Raw genomic sequence first — 21,552 nt, 5'->3', positions numbered from 1 at the left:
GGTGAGGCACTTGATCCCACCCAGGCCACTAACTGAATACCTTTTTTTTAATGTCTCATCCTAGGTACAAGCTGTAGTATGTGTACTCACACCACACACCACACACAATCCCTATCTAATTAGAAACTACAACCTATACATACACGCCTGCTGAGTGCAAAGTGACGCCACACACACTCCCTATCTAATTAGAAACTACAACCTATACACACACGCCTGCTGAGTGCAAAGTGACGCCACACACCCTCCTTATCTAATTAGAAACTACAACATATACACACACGGCTGCTGAGTGCAAAGTGACGGGCACGTCATCCCATTGTAGTCCACCGGCGCATGAGGCTCCTCAAGAAAAAAATCACACCACACACACTCTCTATCTAATTAGAAACTAGAAACTACAACCTGTTGAGTGCAAAGTGACGGGCACGTCATCCACGCCTGCTGAGTGCAAAGTGACGCCACACACCCTCCTTATCTAATTAGAAACTACAACATATACACACACGCCTGCTGAGTGCAAAGTGACGGGCACGTCATCCCATTGTAGTCCACCGACGCATAAGGCTCCTCAAGAAAAAAATCACACCACACACTCTCTATCTAATTAGAAACTACAACCTGTTGAGTGCAAAGTGACGGGCACGTCATCCATGCCTGCTGAGTGCAAAGTGACGCCACACACCCTCCTTATCTAATTAGAAACTACAACATATACACACACGCCTGCTGAGTGTAAAGTGACGGGCATGTCATTCCATTGTAGTCCACCGACGCATGAGGCTCCTCGAGAAAAAAATCACACCACATACACTCCCTATCTAATTAGGGACTAGAAACTACAACTCCCTATCTAATTAGAAACTAGAAACTACAACCTCTTGAGTGCAAAGTGACGGGCACGTAATCCAGCTCCTCGAGAAGAAAATCCGGAAAAATCCCGACCAGGTGCGGTGCGGGGGTTCGAACCCCGGCCGGCTGCCTCCCACCCCGGGGAGCTTGCCACTAGGCCTACCTGATGCATGGTGCTGTCACCGTGAGCGTGATCACCTGACAGCTACCTGAAACAGCAACGGCCAAGAGCCACCAACGGCAAGGAGCACAAGGAATTTCACGGTGGGCGGGCGCTCGGCTTCCTGAAGAAGGGTCGGAAACTTATCGCGGGTGTCGGCGCCGGCTCGGGTGAGCCGAGCGAATTCTGATACAGGGAAGGACAGATGATTCGGCATCGTGGGAAAGCTGAATTGGAGCGCTCCTAGACTTGCACTAGCAGCAGTGCAGGTGCACATGCTTCCGGTTTTGGTCAGTGTTTGTAGTGCGGGGAGGATTAGCAAGTATAATTATGATGAATAGACAGGATCATATCTGATCAGGGGTGCTGCCATTCTAACTAGCTCAGTTTACTTTAGTCCAAGATCTTTATTTCGCTGCACGATGACAGTGGACGGTCAGTTGTAGGGTCGCAGCTGAGCTATGACGTGTCTGATTTCCAGTTCTGAACCGAGAACAAAGCAGAGCCAAGAAACGCAGCTTTACAGCTGAACATTTTTGTTGAATTGTATGGAAGTGCAATTGGATCTCCCTCCATGATGAGGCCTGACAGTAGCAGCTCGCCTGAATGATTCTCTGACAAAACTGGTGCTCCCCTCCTGTCTCTTTCCAGCAATACGCTGCTACGTGAGCTGCAGCGGCTGAAAGCATAGTGGAAGGCAGTGGATACAAGCATCCTGCGTCTGCTTCCTCGGCGATGCAGGGGTGGACCCAGCTGTCATCGAGAGCCGGACCGATGAGATGGTTGGGTCAGTGTCGAAAGATGAGTATAAAGCCCTCGCCGGCCATCTTGGCGGGACTCGACGGAACCGGGTGTTCCATGCGTTGGGCCTCTCGGCACCTCCTCGGTCGGCAGAGTTGAAGCTTGCCAAAGGTCATGGCGGCCTGGAGAAAGCGAAGGCTCTTGAGAAAGCAAAGCGAAAGAAGGCTTCTTCGTCCGCGGAGCCGAGAAAGAAAAGTCGGCTGCTCGACACCATCCTGCAGCAATCTCCTCTGCAGAGCAAGGGGGAATCCGAGGATGGCGGATGCGCGGACAGTAATCGTCCTCCTCCGGAGGCGATGCCTCTAGACATTCCGCAAGTGGCGGTGCCTCTGAGGGCGGTCCGTCCCGCCCTGGATCTCGAGTTTAGCACTGCACAGGAGAGCGAAGATGAGGGGCACGTCGAGGAGGTCAACATCATGGCCAACTCCCCCCGCCGCTCTTCGTCCCCTTGCGCAGCCCCTATCACCGGCCAAGAGGCCGAAGTGTCTTTCGGGAAAAAAGGCGAAGCTGCATCCTCATCCCGGAAGACCGCATCCTCCTCCGATGTGAAGAAGAGCGGCAGCGAAAGTTCATCCAGCTCGTCGGACAGCAATAGCTTCTTTGTCCGTGACGATGATCCTGAAGCTACTGCTGTGGAGCTCGGTGCGAAGCCCACCGCTGTGCGTCTCGGCGGGAATATCGTCAAATCTCTTCGTTTTGAGAGCCGGGACCACGAACGTGGGCTTCTGGCCGCAGTAGGCGACTTCTTTTGCTTTCCCCTTATGGAAAAAGACTTGATGGGGAGCGGGCTGAACAACATCCTGGAGAGTGCACAAGATTTGTCGCTGAAGGCCTTCGTGGCAGCATGCTGTGCTGCCCGGCAACTGGCCGCCGAAGACAATTCAAAAACTATTGTTGCCGACCTGGAGGCGAAGGTAGCCTCTCTGGAGAAAGAGAAAGCTGAGCTCCAGACGCGCCTCGCCAGATCTACCGAGGAGAAAGCTACCCTCACCACAGAGTTGCTCGCATCTGCCGATCGAGCGGTGAAAGCCGAGGACGCCGCGAGGGCCGCAAAATTACTTGCTGAAGATGCTGCGAAGCACCGAGATACAATGCAACAGCGGCTTCGCACTTTCAAGGATGCTATAAAGACTGGGTCGGAGAAGCTGCAGGAAGAGCTGCCTGACCTCCTCGCTCGGTACGGGCTTGTGGCTCCGGATATGTTTCCGGAGGGCACCGACACAATTGTCCTGGGCTCCTTTTTTCAGTGGCTTCGAGCCTGCGTCGCCATGCTGGATGTCGGGGCTCATTTTCACGAAGACATCAGTGCCATGGTCGCCGTCCGTACTCTCAGTGCCGCCGTGTACAGCCTTTTCCCCTCTGAAGCTGGGCTGGCTAGCATTGTGACGAAGGCTCAACTTTGTTCCCTTCGCGACCCCTCCTTCCGCTGGCCAGGCGAAGACACTGTTAATCCGGACGTGCTCCCGGCTTTGGCGAAGAACATCGCCGTCTGCTTCATGGAACGCTTCTTCAAAGGTGAAGGTTGTGCCCTTGTACAACGCGAGGTCGAGCTGATGAAGAACCAGTTGATTTTCATTTATTTATTGTTGTTATTTTTAAATGGAGAACTTGCTGACTTCTGAATTGGAATCTTTCAGCTCCAGTCGAAGGCTGACGCCATTGCGGAGCCCATTCTCCATGAAGCTGTGACCGCCGAAGAAGGACCTGGCAGCGAGGGTACAAACAGTGACAACGGGCGCAGCGGTGCTGACTTAGCCCTGGGGTTCGAAGACCAGACAAGGGCGTCCTCTTCCCGTCCTCCGGCTGGCGAGGTGCGAGAGTCGCTGTAGGCTGTTGTATAGGACCTTGATTGTAATAATTATTTTTGAACTCTAACACCTTCGGTGCCTGCGCAGGACCCTGCGTTGGCCCCTGCGCAGGTGACCGAAGATGTTATTCCTCACCGGTTGAATCGAGGGAACTTTTATGTCGCTGGTGCGTCCTGGACGAAGTTCCATATTCGTTATCCTTCGGTTTCGTTTGAAGCATTTTGGGCGAATAGGGTGCGCCTGTATGACCTACGGATCACCGCGACGAAGCATTTTTTTGCCGATTTTCAGCGTGATCCGGCGAAACAAGCGAAGATCCTTGCTAACCGCAGGCTTCGTCGTGAAATAAAATGGATTCTTGATACCGATAGGCCGTATAGTTCTCCGGCTGGTCTCCGCGAGCCGAAACCGGAGCCAGTGGACGAAGAGCATCTGTCGCCTCACGACTTTATGTATCGACACAAAGGCATCTTCGTCGAGAGCTCTAGTTGATGTGCGTTTCCCTCGGTTTCAGGGGACGACTTCGAAGGGTTTCTTCGACGGACGGCCGAAGAGATAATAGATGTGGCGGTCCGAGGCATAATATCAGAGGTGGACCGCCTAGTCTTCGAGGAAGATGCCTCAGATGTGACTATGTAACTTATTTCTTCGTGCTTTCGCGCGAGGTGTATCTTCATTGTGTGACGAACATGTATCTTGTAATTTATTTCTTCGTGCCTTCGCGTGAAGTGTATCTTCACGATGTAACAAACATGTACCTTGTAATTTATCGTTTTGTTTGGCGTTTAACCTTCGACTGTGCACAAATGTGTTTTCCGAAGCGCCGCCCCCTATGCGCGGGAGAGGTTACATGCGCCTTGTTGTTTGTTCATCTTCACCGGCGTCGTGCGTGTCTTGTTTTGCGAAGCGCCACCCCCCCTCGCTCGACTTTCGGGGATGATGACCGAGGAACATGCTTTTGCCTCTCCGACGATTTGATTAGGGACCTTCAGCCCATTAGCCGGGGAGGTTCATGTCTAGCCTTCGGCTTTCGCGCGACAGGACTTTCCATCCGTCGCTCCAGCGACGGGATTTTGTTAGGGGACCTTCGGCTCATTAGCCGGAGAGGTTCGTGCCTAGCCTTCGGCTTTGGCACGACAGGACTTTCCACCCATCACTCCAGCGACGGGATTTTGTTAGGGGACCTTCGGCTCATTAGCCGGAGAGGTTCGTGCCTAGCCTTCGGCTTTGGCGCGACAGGACTTTCCACCCGTCGCTCCAGCGACGGGATTTTGTTAGGGGACCTTCGGCTCATTAGCCGGAGAGGTTCGTGCCTAGCCTTCGGCTTTCGCGCGACAGAACTTTCCACCTGTCGCTCCAGCGACGGGATTTTGTTAATTTTTTCGGAAGGGGAGCTAAGGGGAGCGAAGCCCTCTATCGGGTTTTCTCCTCGTGCTCATTTCTTTCAAGCGTTAACGGCTTGCTTTTCGCGCCGATGACTCCCCTCTTCGCCTTGACGAAGAGGGATAGAAGCTTTGGCGCCTTTGCAGCGCGCTCGTTTCTTGAGACTTTTTGCGGGGGCTTTGTTTATATTTCACAAAGGGTTACATAGGGTTCCGCCTCGTTAAAAACCTCACACCTTCGGCGCCCGAGTGGACACTCGAAAGCTTCCCCCGTGAGGAAAAGAGTACGGGCCCTTTGGTACATTGTGCTAATTGACGAGGAAAAAGGAAAAAAATTATTCTACAAGCCCCTTCGGTTATTCCCCTCCGGTTGCTTTTACACACTTCCTACGCGTAGTATCTTTGTAGCATGTCCTTGTTCCATGAGTATGGGTCTTCGGTGCCTTCTAGCGTGCGGAGCCTGCAGGCCTCTGGCCTTGCCATCGATACAATGATAAATGGGCCTTTCCACTTGCTATACATCTTGCCTTTTTGCTTGGCCTTCGGTATTCTTCGAAGCACCAAGTCGCCCTCTCTTATGTTCCTGGGCTTCACTTTCTTGTTCCTCCATCTTCATGTTTCCTCTTGATATTTTCCCAAGTTGATTGCTGCTTTTATCTTGCCAGCTTCGATTATGTCAATTGAGGGCTTGATGTCTTCTTCGATGTTTTCTGCCCCTTCGGCTGTTCTCCAAGATTTGAGTTTTATTTCCTCGGGTGTTACGGCTTCTTCGCCATATAGAAGCTTGAATGGTGTGAACTTTGTGTTCCAGGACTCTGTTGTGTTATTTGACCACACGATCCTCGGCAGTTCGTCCACCCATTTCCCCTTCGGCAGTTCAGTGATGTTTTTCTTGATGCCTGCGAAGATGATGCCATTGGCCCTTTCCACCGCGCCGTTGGACTGCGGGTGCTAGACCGATGCGAAGCATAAGTTCGTGCCAAGCTGTGTGGTGAATTGTCTGAAAGTTGTACAGTCGAACTGCTTGCCATTGTCCACTGTGACCTCCTTCAGGACCCCGAAGCGACAGACAATGTTCTGCCAGAAGAATTTTTGCAGGGCTCCTGCTGTTATGTCCCTGAGTGCTCTGGCTTCGACCCATTTGGAGAAGTATTCCACCGCTACAGCGGCGTACTTGTAGTTTCCTGGAGCCGTGGGCAATGGTCCAACAATATCAATGCCCCATCGCGCGAGGGGCCACACCGGAGGCAGTAACTGCACCTCGTCGGGTGGGAATTTGCTGTAGGGGGCATGCTTTTGACAATTTGGGCACGTGCGAACCACCTCGTGAGCATCTGCCACAGCCGATGGCCAATAAAACCCTTCACGGAAAGCTTTGCCGACCAGAGCCCTCGTTGCGATGTGTGAAGAGCACATCCCTGCATGTATCTCTTCAAGCAGTTGTTTGCCCTCTTCGCGTGAGATGCACCTTAAGAGTGGTGCGCAGACTCCCCCTCGGTATATAACTCTTTGCCTATGATTCTGTAGTTTCTGGCCCGAAGTGCCATTCTTTTTTTTCCTTCTCATCCTCCGGGACAAAGTGTCCGCGAAGATAGGCCATTATGGCGGCCCTCCAGTCTTCGCTGGTTATGCATTGATGAACTTGGCTGGTTCATCGGTACAATTTACGGAGGCCTGCTTTAATGTTTCGAAGAAGACATCTGGCGGTAATGGATCGAACTGCGCTGCTGCCTTTGCCAGTTGATCAGCTTGCTTATTTTTCATTCTGGAGAAACTACGGATACTAAACCCGAGGAAGTGTTTCTCCATGCTTCGCACCGCTGCCAGGTACTTCGCCAGCTCTGGCTTGAGAGCCCTGTTGGATTTGTTTATTTGACCTATGATCAACTCTGAATCGGATCTGATAGTCAATCTTCGTGCTCCCAGTGCTCTTGCTTTGCGGAGACCCAAGAGAAGGCCTTCGTATTCTGCTACATTGTTTGTGCACCCGGTGAAGTCAAGCCTGACTGCGTACTTCAGCTGTGTACCTGAGGGTGCTGTAAGAACTGCCGAAGCCCCTGCTCCGTCTCTCTGGTAGGCCCCATCACACTCAAGTTGCCATATTGCTTCTATCTTCGGCTGCTCTTGCGTGGGTGCGACTGGTGTCCAGTCTGCGATGAAATCTGCCAAGACCTGTGACTTGATTGCTGATCTGGAGACGAAGTCAATGGTGTGCTCGGCTAGTTGCGTAGCCCATTTGCCTATTCTGCCGGAGGCTTCTCTGTTCTCAAACATGTCCCGAAGTGGGAAAGAGGTTGGAACCTTGATTTTGTGGCTCTGGAAGTAGTAACGAAGCTTGCGTGATGCCATGACCACCGCATATGCCATCTTCTCCATTTCTGAGTATAGCAACTTTGACCCGTTTAGGGCTTTGGAGACGAAGTATATGGGTGTTTGGGTTAATGCCCCTTCGACCATGCGCTCTTCGACGAGAGCGGCACTGACGGCTGCGCCTGATGTGGATATGTATAACAATAACTCCGCCTTCTCCGAAGGGCTGGACATAACCGCCAACTTCTCGATATACTGTTTGAGGTCTTCGAAGGCCATCGCCTGTTCTTCACCCCATTCGAAGTTGCCTGAGCCTTTCAGCACCTTGAAAAATGGTAGGCACTTCTCAGCTGATTTTGATATGAATCGATTAAGCGAAGCCAACCTGCCTGTTAACTTTTGTACCCCCTTTCTAGTAGTCGGCGGCTTCATCCGCCTGATCGCTTCTATCTTCTCTGGATTTGCCTCTATTCCCCTTTCTGTTATCATGCATCCCAATAATTTTCCTCTTCGGACTCCGAAAACGCACTTCTCCGGGTTCAGCTTCAAGCCATGGCGGCGAAGGTTCGCGAATGTTTCGCGAAGACCTTGGATATGGTCCTCCTTCCTCTTGCTTCGGACAACAACATCGTCAACATACGCGGAGACATTCGTTCCCAGTTGATCTCCCAATACCTTCTTGATCATTCTATTGAAAGTGCATCCTGCATTGCGGAGGCGCTCCGGCATTCTCACATAGCAATATGTCCCGAAAGGGGTGGTGAAACTGGTCTTCTCTTCATCTGTCTTGTTCATGAATATCTGGTGATAACCTGAAAAACAGTCCAACATACTGAGCATCTCCGAGCAAGCTGCTGCATCGACCAAGGTGTCAATTCGCGGCAGTGGGTATTCGTCCTTCGGGCACGCCTTGTTCAAGATTGTGAAGTCAATACACATTCGCCACTTCCCGTTCTTCTTCGGTACCATTACAACATTTGCTAGCCATTCTGGGTATTGTACCTCGCGGATGACGCCCGCGTCGAGCAACTTTTGTACCTCAGCCTGAGCCGCTTTCTGCCTTTCTTCAGACATTGATCTTTGGCCCTGCTTCACAGGTTTCGCCTTCGGATTCACCCTGAGCTCATGCTCGATGACTTCTCGACTGACCCCTCGCAGATCCGAAGAGGACCAAGCAAACACATCTTGATTGTTGCGGAGAAACTGTATAAGCCTGGCCTCTTCGGCCTCTTCAAGCCCTTTCCCGATGATCACCATTCGGTCGGGCACATCTTCGCACAAGGGAACCTTCTTCGTGTGTTCCGCCGGGGATACACCCCCTAGCTTCTCAGGCTCTTCGCAGTTTTTAGCCTCATTGTTCTCATTTGGTGCTTCAATGACATGGACGTTCTTGTCTGAGGTGGATGCGTTGTCCTCGCACCTTCTTGCTTCTTCTTGGTTGCCGAAGACAGTGATAATTCCTCCGGCCGTGGGTAGCTTCATGCATAGGTACGACTGATGGATTACTGTTGCGAATCTGACCAAGGTGTTGCAGCCGAAGATAGCGTTGTAGGGATAGTTGATGTCGACCACATCAAAGGTAATTGCTTCAGTTCTCTGTGCTGCACCGTCGCCAAACGTTACGTTGAGCTCTATCTTTCCAAGAGCTTCGATCCTCTTGCCTCCGAACCCAATGAGTGGATACTGTGACTTCTTCAGCGCTGCTTCGGTAAACCCCATTTTGACGAATCACTGCCATACGAGGATATCTGCTGAACTCCCATTGTCCACCAAGATTCTCCCTACATCATTCCCCGCAAAGTGCACTAAATTCTTGCCAATGTTCACCTTTATGACGAGGGGGTCATTATGTGGGTAGTGCTGCAGCCGAAGATCTGCCTGCGTGAAGGTTATTGGGACATGCGACCAAGTTGTCCGGAAGCATCTGCCCTCGCTGACATGGGAGACTGTTCTGAAATATTATTTCCGCTGCTTCTTCGTCTCATGAACTGGTTTGTTGGATCCTCCGGAGATGGCATTGATGATGTTGACCCTGCTGCCTGAAGGTGTGTCGATTGCTCGCTCGGGGATCTACCCCGGCTCAAGTTTTGGAGGTGGAGGTAGATTTGTTGTGTCACAAGACAGTGGTGTTGAGCTTCTGGATCATATCTGACTGTGCTGCGGAGGTGGTAGCGTTGGAATTGATTGTTGCGGAGGTGGTGCATACGGTAGTGGGTTATAATTGAAAACCGGGTACGACACCGGCCAATTTGGTGTAGGAGCCCAAGTATTTGGCATTGTCGAAGACTGAGGCGGCAGCTGCGAGGTATGATTGACTGGTTTTGCTGGTTGGGAATTCTGCCGATCAAACTCCTCTTTCCTTTCAATGGCGAAAGCGCACTCATTTGTCCAGTGGCCTTTATCTTTGCCGTGGAAGAAACAGAATGGAATTTTCTCCCTTTGACCACCGCTGTCCCTTCGGCCTTTGTTTTGTCGATCTTCACAATGGTGACGATCATCGCGGTTGGATCTTTCTTCGTGCCGGTCCCTCTCGCCTTTGCCCTTGTGATGGTGTCTGTGCTCTCGGGGTCCTTCTTCGGTCACATTGTTCACTGTTCTTTTCTGCCTGGGCTCATCGGCGTGCCATGGTTTTGAATGGGACCTCTCGCTGCTTCGCGATTTCTTCTGCTCGTTCTTCTCCTCGAGCCTTCTCCTCTTCACCCGGTCGGATATGCAATATTCTTGCATTATCTCGAACAGCTTCGTGACTGTCTTCTGCTTACGCCAGGATATGTATTCCCCGCATGGTCCCAGATTGATCCCCTTCACCACCGAATCGATGATGCTTTGGTCGGCAACATTGGGTGCTTTTGCGCAAAGCTTCATGACACTCTAGAGATATTCTTGCAAGGTCATGCTTCCTTGCCTTAGTTCGTGAAAATCGCAAGATGTGACTTCGTCGGGCCTTACGACGCGGAAGCTTGAACATAACTCAAGGCGGAGCTACTTCCAAGACAGAATGGTTCCCGGTGGGATATTTGCATACCAGCGCTGCGCCAAGCCCTTTAATGCGAGGACGAGCGCCTTCGCCTTACATGCGGTGCCTCCTCCTGATGCTTCGATGGTGGCTTCGTACTTGAGGAGGAACTCTTCGGGATCTGACTCAACATCGAACTGGGGCAATATTGCTGGGTTTAGACGGTGAGGCCACTGTACCTCCTCCAGTTCTTCGGACAATGGTGATATCCTGTGATGGCTTCTTCGGTAACACTCTTCGCCGTCTGACTCAGAGTGGTCAGAGATCTCTTCGATCGGCGCGAACTTCGGGCGGGACCTCGGTGGTTCTTGATGTCGTGGGTTGGCCCTGACTACATCCCTCTGCGGTGGTTTTGGTGGAGCCTGCAATTGCTCCAGCTGTAGCATCTGGCACGGAGCTTCTCCTGCATCGCCTTGCAGCGAAGCTCCTCTTTCCTCAACTTGTTGTACTGCTCTTGACGCTCTGCTTCGGTGAGCATGGTCTGCTTCCGCTTCGCCCTTGTCGTCACTTGTGGCTCCGAAGGTCCAGCTTCCAAGGCCTGCTGCTGAACCCTTCGTGCCTCTTCGATGCGAGCGTCGATACGACGCATCGCCGCGATGTCTTCGGCTGTGACGCCGATGTCCAGAAGGTTGACTTCAAGCTGGCCATCTGCGATGGCATTGACGGAGACGCCGTCGCTGCTAGCCCCGTTCGCCTATGTTGCTGCTGCTTCGCCCTGCGACGGTGTTGTCGTCGTCGTCGTGTCCTCCGAAGTGGCTCCGGTGGTCCCTCTCTTCTTCTTCGCCGCCATGTGGTGTATCGAACCGACGGATGGGCGCCAGACTGTTGGTGGGGGGTGTCTCCGGAACGGACGAACACAGCAACAGTAATGAACGGCCCGGAAAACGAGTAGTAAATGTTCTCTCCAAGATCTGTCCCATCAATGAACATTATACAGGGTATTTATAGGTGACGTTACACCTTCAATGTACAATTACTCTACTGCACCCCTACAACGGTAATATTCTTGGAATATTCCTAGACGCGAGCGTAATTTGCCCGTTACAATTTGAGTGCGCCACAGCTCAGCAGTGGGACCCACGCCGACCCCGGCATCTTCGCCATATCCGACGAAGCTCCTGGACTCGTTGCTAAGTACTCCACGAGACGTGTCACCAAGTCTTCGCCCTCTCCGTCTTCCTGATCGTGGAACAACGAAGATGGAACACCTCCGCGATTGCTCCTGGCGTCGGCTTCAGTGTTCCGGGTGCCTCGTCTTCTTTTCCTGGCCCGAAGACGCCCGAAGACGGGTCACCTTATGCTGGCTGTCGGCGTCGGCTCATCCTTGACTCCTTGTCTTCACGTACCTCCGGCGATCTGACCGAAGGTGGTGACCCCAACAGTAGCCCCTCAGAGCCTCGTCCCGATCTTCGTTAGGGGCGCGGCTTCGACCCTGTGGACGCCGTCGGCGTCCCGAAGCGCCACCCTTCGGGCTGGGCGCCGCGATGGTGGTCGTCGAAGCGCAGTCCGTGTTCACCTGCAAAGAAGTTGTGCCCCCGTCGAAGAAGCCAAATTTTTAAGAGTTAAGAGTTAAGCGTTGTGCAGCGTTTGTTAAGAGTTAAGCTCACCCTGCAGCATCAAGAGAAGGTCGGCTTCTAACTTCTCTTACAGTGACGGGTTCATGTAAGTTTCGTTTCTCTTTCTTTCTTTTGTTTTAAAAACTAGACGTATAGCCCGCACATTTGCGCGGCTAGTATTAAAAATTCAAAAATTTATATATCGTTGTATCCTTACTTAAAGGTTATACTATTTTTTTACCATACATCATCATGTTTATTATCGTAAATTATGTCTTATTGTTGGTTAAAACAATTCAAATATGATTTACATATAATAATAATGTGATTTGTTGAGTTTTAATAATATTATGCATATAATTATTCTTATTTTCGTTTTATTTTGATTGATTGTTGTTAGCTTTAGTTTTTATTAATAATATATGTTTGTAATTAACACATAGCTAAATGGTATTTTATATTTAATTTTTCATAATGGCATTGGTGGGTGATTTTTAATTAGGCACATGGGTATTTTATGCTAATTTTTATCATAATGGCAGTGGCGGTTAATTTTTATTTTTTTATTTTTTTTCCAATTAACGTGAGAATTTCTAGGGAAAATTCGATTCATGCCACCACAACTCCGTGAAATTGGGTTTCACGTTGAAAATCATGCCACTCAATGGCATCGATTTCAACATGAAATCAAAAATCGTGAAATTGTAGTGGCATGGATCCAACTGACCCGAATTTCTAAGCCTTGAGAGCGAACATGGAGGCTCCGTTTGTTGGCTAAATAATAAGATAATATATGATACATGTTTTTACCCTAGGAGTGATAGTACAAATATATCTGGAAACAGCATGATTGTATGTTTAGGTTAGGCTGTCACTGGGCCTCTATCCCTTTTGGTACCGTCTCCTGTAGGATGGGTATAGTGTTTTTCACTCTGCATCACGATCAAGGAACCGCTACACTTACCACGTGTATGGACGTCCATCCGCGCTATTTCCAGTGGCTTCCTAGGACGTCCGCTACGCCCCGCGCCAGCTCAACCTCGCGACCGGAGCAACTGCCCACCGCGGATGCCCCTCAAGACCGATGAGCGCCGTTGGCCACCGCGGGCAGGACAAGCGCCGGCGGACCCTGCAGGCAGGCGAGGGAGGGGGAAAAGAGGAGGGAGCGGCGTGGGCCCTGCTTGCCTTGCCCCGCCTTCTCCTCGACGTGGCGGAGCTCGAGGCCACCCGAGAGGGGGCCATGCCGAGCACGGCGGAGGAGTCGGATTTGACCGGCCTCGCCCCACCCGCTCCTCGGCACGGCAGAGCTCAAGGCCGCTGGCGAGGGGCCCCTACAGGGCGCGACGGAGGAGTCGTATCTGGCCGGCCTCGCCCGACCCTATCCCCGGCGTGACAGAGCTCGAAGTTGCCCCTGCCACGCCCTTGTCTCGCGCCGCCGACCCCCTCTCCTTCCCTCCTGCCGCCACGCTGACCCCCAGGGCTGCTCAATCCGCCGGGCTGCCAGCGGAGAAGGAGGAGGAGGGTGGCGACGTGGAGGAGGGTGAGGATGTGAAGGAGGCGACGACACGAAGGATGGTGAGTAGGTGGCAGAGGCGGAGGAGATGAGGCGCCGGGTGGGCCCCATGTGTATTCATGCTGAATACCCAAAAATTTTGAATACCCAAATTTTTGGGAAAAAAATGATATACATAGTATATTACATGTATATGTATATAAAAAAGAAAATAGCATCACAAAATAGGCTTTCTAATTGTTTTGGGCTCAAATACGTCAAATAGCCCACTACTCCGCTCCCCCTCCTCCATGCCTAGTTGTGGGCCCAAAATGCCCCCCTCCCCTCAACGGCGCAGACACGGACCCCTACGCTGCTTGTCGCGACTCCCTTCCCTCGTCGCGAATCCAATTGGGCACGCGCGCGTCAACAAGCGTTGCAGCGCTCAGTTTTCCGCCGTGTCTGAGTTGCGTCCACTACTCCCACGTGGCCCACGCAGTTCCGCAGGCGCGGCGTGCGGCGCATTCACCTGGCGCACAGCGCGAGCCTACAACCACGTGCGGGTGCCGGTCTGCTGGGCAGCCCCAAAATTCCGGCGCCCACGAGCTTTTTTCCTTCTTTTTTTTTCATTTCGCTTTTCATTCAATAATTTTTGTGTTATATCATTTTTGTATGTGTGTACATTGTGAACAAGTTATACATAAAATTCTCTAAACAACATTCATAAAAGATAATAGGTTATAACTTTTATATGTATCGTGAAAAATGCTCCAAAATGCTAGAAAATGCTCCATAAGTTTTGGAAAGTTTTCTACTATGTAACTAGGAAGACTTGTCGGATAACTTTTTTACATATAAGTTCGTCATACAATTTCTAAGCACAATGCTTGAAATAAATTTTAGTATATTTTTTCTAAAAATCTTTGTCAAGAGAATTTCTCTAGAGAAATACATAGTAGAAAGTAAAAGTTAATACCTGAAAAAAAATTTGAATAATAACTGCTGCCATTACGGAACACATGGGAAAAAATCGAAAAGAAAAAAAAAGAGAAAGCAAATCGACACATGCCTGGCTGTGACCGAACGTGGGTCGGATAGCTGTGTCACCGGTTGTGCCATTGCGCACCACGAAGCCCTGTACCACGTGATTCTGGTTTTGGATTTCCGGTCAAGCATGAAGGGGGAATAAAAAGCTGTTGATACATGGTAGGACTCACGCACGTGGGAGGAAAAAGTGAGAAGCCAAAAAGGAATGTTTTGTTTACTGGAAAGGGAAAGTGACTTGTCGGAAAATCGATTGTTGGTTTCGCTGCTAGCGCGCACTCGCGAATTAGCAATCCCCCTCCCCTGTTCTGTTTCTCGTCTGGCCGGCCGCTGGGCGCAGCGGCACACCGCCGGCGCGCACGATGCATATGCATCTGCGCCAGCGGCACACTAGTGGTTGTGGCATTGTTCTTTCTGAGTCTCTTTTTTTAGACTTCCTTTCAGAGCTGCCGTAAAACGTAAAAATGGCACAATTTTACGGTCAGAGAATACTGAATGCCTATCAATTGACAGAGATAATCTCCAAAGGACTGCTGCAGGTAAACCTAGAACTAGAATTGCACATGCAGGAAGTTAGTGAGATAAGCATGATTTAGTCTAAAATGTGCAGATTGTTCAGGGTTTTCACCAGTACCTCCACTGAACACGGTGGTGACTCTGTACCACGGAACATGGTTCTATCCAAGCTAATGTACAATGTGAATGAAGCATCAAAGTAAGCAGAGCGCTTGTTTCAACTCACTACAGGGCTACAGAAGGGCAGAAAGGCTAGAGGACCAGGGGAGAAGAGAAGCAAACAACTCAGACGACGTGAGTACTAAAAGAGCACCCTGGGGAAAATTACATAAGATCAAAGAGAAACATCCTCCTCTCTCCTTTTTCCTTCATTTATGAAAATTCTGCAACGACACAAACGGCATCACTCCCTGTTTATGCTTGAAACTCCATCATCTCCTCGGCACCCATCTTCGCGCGCGACACCCTGCGCCGGATGGCAGCGACCGTGATTAAGCGGCCTCGTCGAAGAGTCCGTTGCCATGCATCGTCGGGGGAGATCGAGCGTCCCGTGCCGCGAACACGGACAGCGCCAGATGGCCGCTACCGTCACTCCGGCGGCCTCGTCGAAGAGCTCCTTTTCGCCGTCGCAGAGCTGAAGCGTCCCGCGCCACGCACGCCACGCACACGCATGAGCCGGTGGCACGCCACGCCGGGCGGCATGGACCTGTTAGGCGGGCAGGGGCTCCCCGGCGACGCCACTGGCGAGCCCTACAGCCCTGAAGAGTGCGGGAACATGTAGCTCCGATCGCCGGAGAAGCAGAACGAGAACCAGCGCCCGCCGGCGCCTCCATGAGCTGCGTGCGACCGAGGGATGCGGAACTCTGGGGTGGTCGGTATTCGATTTCCCGTCCGGGGGTGGACGGTAAATGAAATACCGTCCACCTCTTGGCCTTTCCTGATCGTTCGATCAGCCTCCTGCGGCCAGGATCAACGTGAGTAGTTGCAGGCCGCGCCAGGTCTCCACGGTCCTCGCGCGCTGGGCTGCCGTTCGCCTGCGCAACGCGCGGTGCGGGAGCTTCGTCCAGTGCGACCAGGCGCCTGGCGGCGGGCGTCCGCCGCTGGCTTGCGCCCAGTTCGTCACCATGATCTTTGCGCATGTTGCCGGCGTGGTTCGTCACCGTGAGCAGTGAGCACGCACACATTGCCAGGGCGAGCAGAGCGCGAGCTGCCCCCTAGCGTGGCCGGCGCTGGAGGTGGCCGTTGAACCGCGCGTTCACGACGGTCTCGGGCCGGAACACGCGAACCATCATGCCGTGCTAAGTATGACGAAGCTCCCAGCGGATGCCAGCGACGACCAACGTCACTATCCAAAATTAGGAACCCATCTGCAAAATGACCGCGACCTTCCCTTCTGTTCCCGGCGCCGCCTTGCGCCCCGCCGCGGGTGTTCCGGGCGGGGAACTGGTTCTAGGTCAGGGGGCTCTATTTCTTCACCGGTTACCCCGAAAGATGCCTGCGAGAGGCGCCGAAGCAGCAAGGATTCGTGTTCCTTACTTCCGTCAGAGGATTGGAGAAACGGAGTTGAGCGAACTGCTCAGCTTCGCTGGCGCACCAGAAGAGAACTGGAGTCAGACGGCCATGTCGTCAAGGACGGTGCCCTGGATGCCCCTCAGAGAGAGAGAGAGAGAGAGAGCAGTCCTCTATCATGACTTGACATCATAAGGGTCAATAATGAGTCGCTAATTGCACGCACAACTGCACAAGTTGTGAAGCAGTGCAGGTTCCAAAACATCCCATAGTGTTCTTACTTCTTACTGTTTACAAAACTGGTATGCTCACTTCACTGTTATAGAATTTGGTGTGCCCCTGGGACAAAATGTGACAGATGTTTGTTTGTCCCGGTCGTTGCCGTGTCGCATACAGTACTTGCGATGACGGTGAATTGAATCAAAGCATAGGTGGATGAAACGACATCAGGCATTTAGTTTTCAGCAAGCTATGCTTTGCTTCAATTCACCGTCTCTGGTGCTTGAGAGTCGGTTCAGCCTGAAGTAATACTGTCTACCTTCACCTGCTTCTCACAGTCCAACTCGGACTCCTCTGTGATCTCTTTGTGTTCCTGATCTTTTTCCTTGCCCGACAACAACATGTAAAGGCCCAGAATTGCAAGCACCCCTCCGATTATGCTGCAGATCAACTAGAACATTAATGTATATAATCATGGACAGAAGATTAGAATCCATGAAAAGGGAGAGCAGCTGATTTCAGGTGTAACTTCATGCATCTCATACCTTCCAAGATACAGATTTTCACCAAAGACGAAGTAGGCTAGGACGGCCACCATGATTGCTAAGAGGGGATTAAACATCGTAAAAAACTAGTGAAGTGATCCGCGCACTTGCGCGGCTAGTATTGATATTCTAAATATATTTTGTATTTTTTATCTAATTATTATTCATAAGCTTAAATCTTTCTCATCACATGCTAATTGCTTCAGTAATCAAGAGTGCTTCTCAGTTGCTAGTGCAGTGCTGCCTCCTTTTACCTACATCTTTCTTTGTCAGTGGTGTGGCCGCATGGCAAGCACAACCTTAATCCTGTCACGACTGCCTATCTCATCGATCTTATCTACTACCATTTGCTGTAGTAGTAGTAATATGTTTCTTATCTACCAGCCGTTACAGTAATGCTGCCCACTGCTCAGTTCAAGTGACTCAGTTGTTCTTTTGCTAGCTTCCCTACTTTATGATATTCTTGGTCGTCTGTTACTACTATGTTTAATTCTGTCATTTGTTGCACGACGCCATGCTTCCACGCCTAGTTTCTGTTGAGAACAATCGATCCAAATTTCTTGTTTTTTGGAAGCCAACAAATCTCCATAGTGCAGAGCACAAGATTTCGTTCAAAACTTCAGCAACCTATGTTCATGTTCAAGCCTGATGAGTTTACTATACTAATCATGGTCTGATCGATATTGTTCTGGTTCCTGATCTACTTGTGGTGTTAATTTTTTTTTGAGCTTGTGGCGTTAATTGTGAGGTACGGTAGTATCTTGTAGCAGTGTCAGCAACAAACCTTTGAAGGGTGGTAGTCTAATATAGTGCAAAGCCTAGAATTATGTTGTTTATTTTGACTAATAATAATATAATCGTGAAGGTGCATTTGGGATTTTGGTAATATAATAAGATATACGTGTGGTAAAATAAGTTAATTGCTTGTGTAGTTAGTATTCTATAGGTATGCACGATATGTAGTTTGATATGCAAAACGATGAATATATTTATATTTGTAAATAAAAATATATTTTAATGTCACTGGTGGATAATTTATAAATATGTATATGTGTATTTTAGGCTAATTTTTTTCGTAATGGCAATGGTGGGTAATTTTAACTTTTCTTTTTTTTTCTCCGATTAACGTGGGAATTTCTAGACCTATTCTATAGGTATGCACGATATGTAGATTGAATGCAAAACGATGAATATATTTATATTTATAAATAAAATATATTTTAATGGCATTTGTGGGCAATTTATAAATATATATATGGGTATTTTAGGCTAATTTTTTTGTAATGGCAGTAGTGGGTAATTTTAACTTTTCTTAGCCCGAGCACTTGCGTGGCTAGTATTGAAAATTCAAAAATTTGCATGTTATTGTATCCCTACTTAAAGATTATATTATTTTTTTACCATACATCACCATGTTCATTATCATAAAGTATGTCTTATTGCTGATTAAAATAATTCAAATAAGATCTATCTATAATAACAATTTGATTTGTTGAGCTTTAATAATATTATGCATATTATTATTATTATTTTGTTTTATTTTGATTAATTATTGTTAGCTTTAGTTTTTATTAATAGTATATATATTTAATTTTTAATGGCATTGGTGGGTGATTTTTAATTAGGCACAGAGGTATTTTAGACTAAATTTATCATAATGGTAGTGGTGGGTAATTTTTGTTTTTCTATTCTTCTTTGATTAACCTGGGAATTTGTAGACCTTGAGAGCGAACGTGGAGACTCCGTTTGTTGGTCAAATAATAAAATAATAGATACGGGGCCTTTCTTCTTGTTGCGCCATAGCTGAATGAAGATTGTGAAGCCAGTGCAGGCGATTCCCTGAAGAACAACAGTTCGTGCACACTGTAAACACAGGAATGGTAACCCATTTTGTTTGGAAGGTTGGATATATTGCTAGATACCGTGTACACAATGCCAATCTTCCAGCTTGTGCTGCACAAACACTGTGAAAACTGCTGACTGTATTCCTCCTACCATTGAGATCCATGCTGTCAGCGAGAGCTGGGTCGGGTACCTTTTTATAGACGACACCTGCAATTTTTGGACCCAAAGGAGATGGCTTTACAAATAGGACTGCTAGTTATTTTTTGGACAAAAGTCCATTTTTGGCCATCGAACTATTGAGTGGGTTTGTTTTCGACCATCGAACTGTGAAACCAGGAATCTTTGACCATGGAACTGTGTAAACCGGTTAAACATGACCACTGAGCTGGTTTTGCTCTGTTTTGACTGGTTTTGACCGTCACGCTGGATCTAGTCGCCACATCACCGTGCTGACTCAGCAATAGGCCCACACGTCAGGTGTTGGTGGGGGTGTCTCCGGAACGGACGAACACAGCAACAGTAATGAACGGCCCGGAAAACGAGTAGTAAATGTTCTCTCCAAGATCTGTCCCATCAATGAACGTTATACAGGGTATTTATAGGTGACGTTACACCTTCAATGTACAATTACTCTACTGCACCCCTACAACGGTAATATTCTTGGAATATTCCTAGACGCGAGCATAATTTGCCCGTTACAATTTGAGTGCGCCACAGCTCAGCAGCGGGACCCACGCCGACCCCGGCATCTTCGCCGTATCCGACGAAGCTCCTGGACCCGTTTCTAAGTACTCCACGAGACGTGTCACCAAGTCTTCGCCCCTCTCCGTCTTCTTGATCGTGGAACAGCGAAGACGGAACACCTCCGCGATTGCTCCTGGCGTCGGCTTCAGTGTTCCGGGTGCCTCGTCTTCGCTTCCTGGCCCGAAGACGTGCGAAGACGGGTCACCTTATGCTGGCTGTCGGCGTCGGCTCATCCTTGACTCCTTGTCTTCTCGTACCTCCGACGATCTGACCGAAGGTGGTGACCCCAACAGTAGCCCCTCGGAGCCTCGTCCCGATCTTCGTTAGCGGCGCGGCTTCGACCCTGTGGACGCCGTCGGCGTCCCGAAGCGCCACCCTTCGGGCTAGGTGCCGCGATGGTGGTCATCGAAGCGCAGTCCGTGTTCACCTGCAAAGAAGTTGTGCCCCCGTCGAAGAAGCCAAATTTTTTGTTTCCATAACCGTTAGTTCGCGCGCAGGATGGTGGATTCGAAATTTGGCGAAAGAAATTGCGTTGGCGCGAAGACATGAAAAGACCGTAAAACCCTCGAAGCCTCGTAATCCTAAACGCGCTGCGCGGGGCATTGGCGTCTTTTCATCTCGCGCGCGGTGAATTTTCGCGCTCGCCGTTTGCCTATAAATAGTGGCCCCGTTACTCTTTACTTAACTTTTCACCGCCCCCGCTTCCCTGCCTCTTCGCTTCTCGATTCGCGAAGGTCCTCTCAGAGCTCGAGAGTGGCGTTCTCAGAACACTCGGCGTCTTCGGAAATGGCGCCGAAGAGGAATCAACCGGGAGATCCGACAACCACCGTCCTCGGTTTGTCCAAGATGACTTCCTCCCTCCTCGATGACCTGGCACGTCGGGGCTTCGTCTCTGCTGACGATGTCCGTGCTCCTCCGACGGGTGAGACTTCTACTCATCCCCGCGTCGATGAGGTAGTTGTGTTCTGTGATTTGTTCACTGCTGGCCTTCGGGTGCCCTTGGACCCCGTGGTGGTGGATATTTTTCGTCTGTTCAAAGTGTACTTGCATCAGATGACACCTACTTCGGTCATTCGCCTAAATCTGTAAATGTGGCTGGCGAAGACCTGCCGCCTCGCTCCGAGCGCTGACGGCTTCGCTCGTGCCTTTCGGGTGCATTACCAGCCGAAGAAGATTTCAGTGGAATCGACCAGAGGTGCAGAGATATCAGCTGTTCCCCAATACGGGTGTTATACCTTCGCGTTTCACAAGAATCTTCCCAGTCCGGTGCCGGCGAGCAAGAACAAATGGGCCAACGACTGGTCCTCGTATTGGTTCTATCATAAGGTTACTTTGGACCCCGTCACGAGGACCCATCCTATTGTCGTCGACCATATCTCTGATCTTGGCGACGTTCCGAAGACTTCCTCCAACGCCCGCGCCGAAGATGAAGCTCTTCTTGTTCTTCTGCAGAAACTGTCGAAGACCTTTAGAACCCGCGACCTCAACGAAGAATTCGTCGCATGTGGCTGTTTTCCCGTCATGGTCGGCTGGACCATCTCCACCTGGTTAGCCGAAGACATCTGGATCGAGGGTATTCCGGTGCCTGACTTCGCAACCGTCTTCAACCTTCGGACCGACCGTGAGTTTTCGAACACTCGTTATGGAGGTGCTTGCTTCATGTCTTTGCTTACACTTCTCGCTTCCTCGGCGATGCAGGGGTGGACCCAGCTGTCATCGAGAGCCGGACCGATGAGATGGTTGGGTCAGTGTC

At 50.2% G+C, this 21,552-nt stretch overlaps 1 pseudogene; it reads right to left on the bottom strand.

Moving 5' to 3' along the window:
- Positions 1 to 16,960: 16,960 nt before the first annotated feature.
- Positions 16,961 to 20,872, bottom strand: LOC120689393 (annotated as a pseudogene).
- Positions 20,873 to 21,552: the final 680 nt, after the last annotated feature.

This window comes from Panicum virgatum, chromosome 9N (assembly GCF_016808335.1).
Source record: "Panicum virgatum strain AP13 chromosome 9N, P.virgatum_v5, whole genome shotgun sequence".
Lineage (NCBI taxonomy): Eukaryota > Viridiplantae > Streptophyta > Magnoliopsida > Poales > Poaceae > Panicum > Panicum virgatum.
The sequence above is the reverse complement of the archived record's forward strand: the minus strand, read 5'-3'. Positions and strand labels throughout refer to the sequence as shown.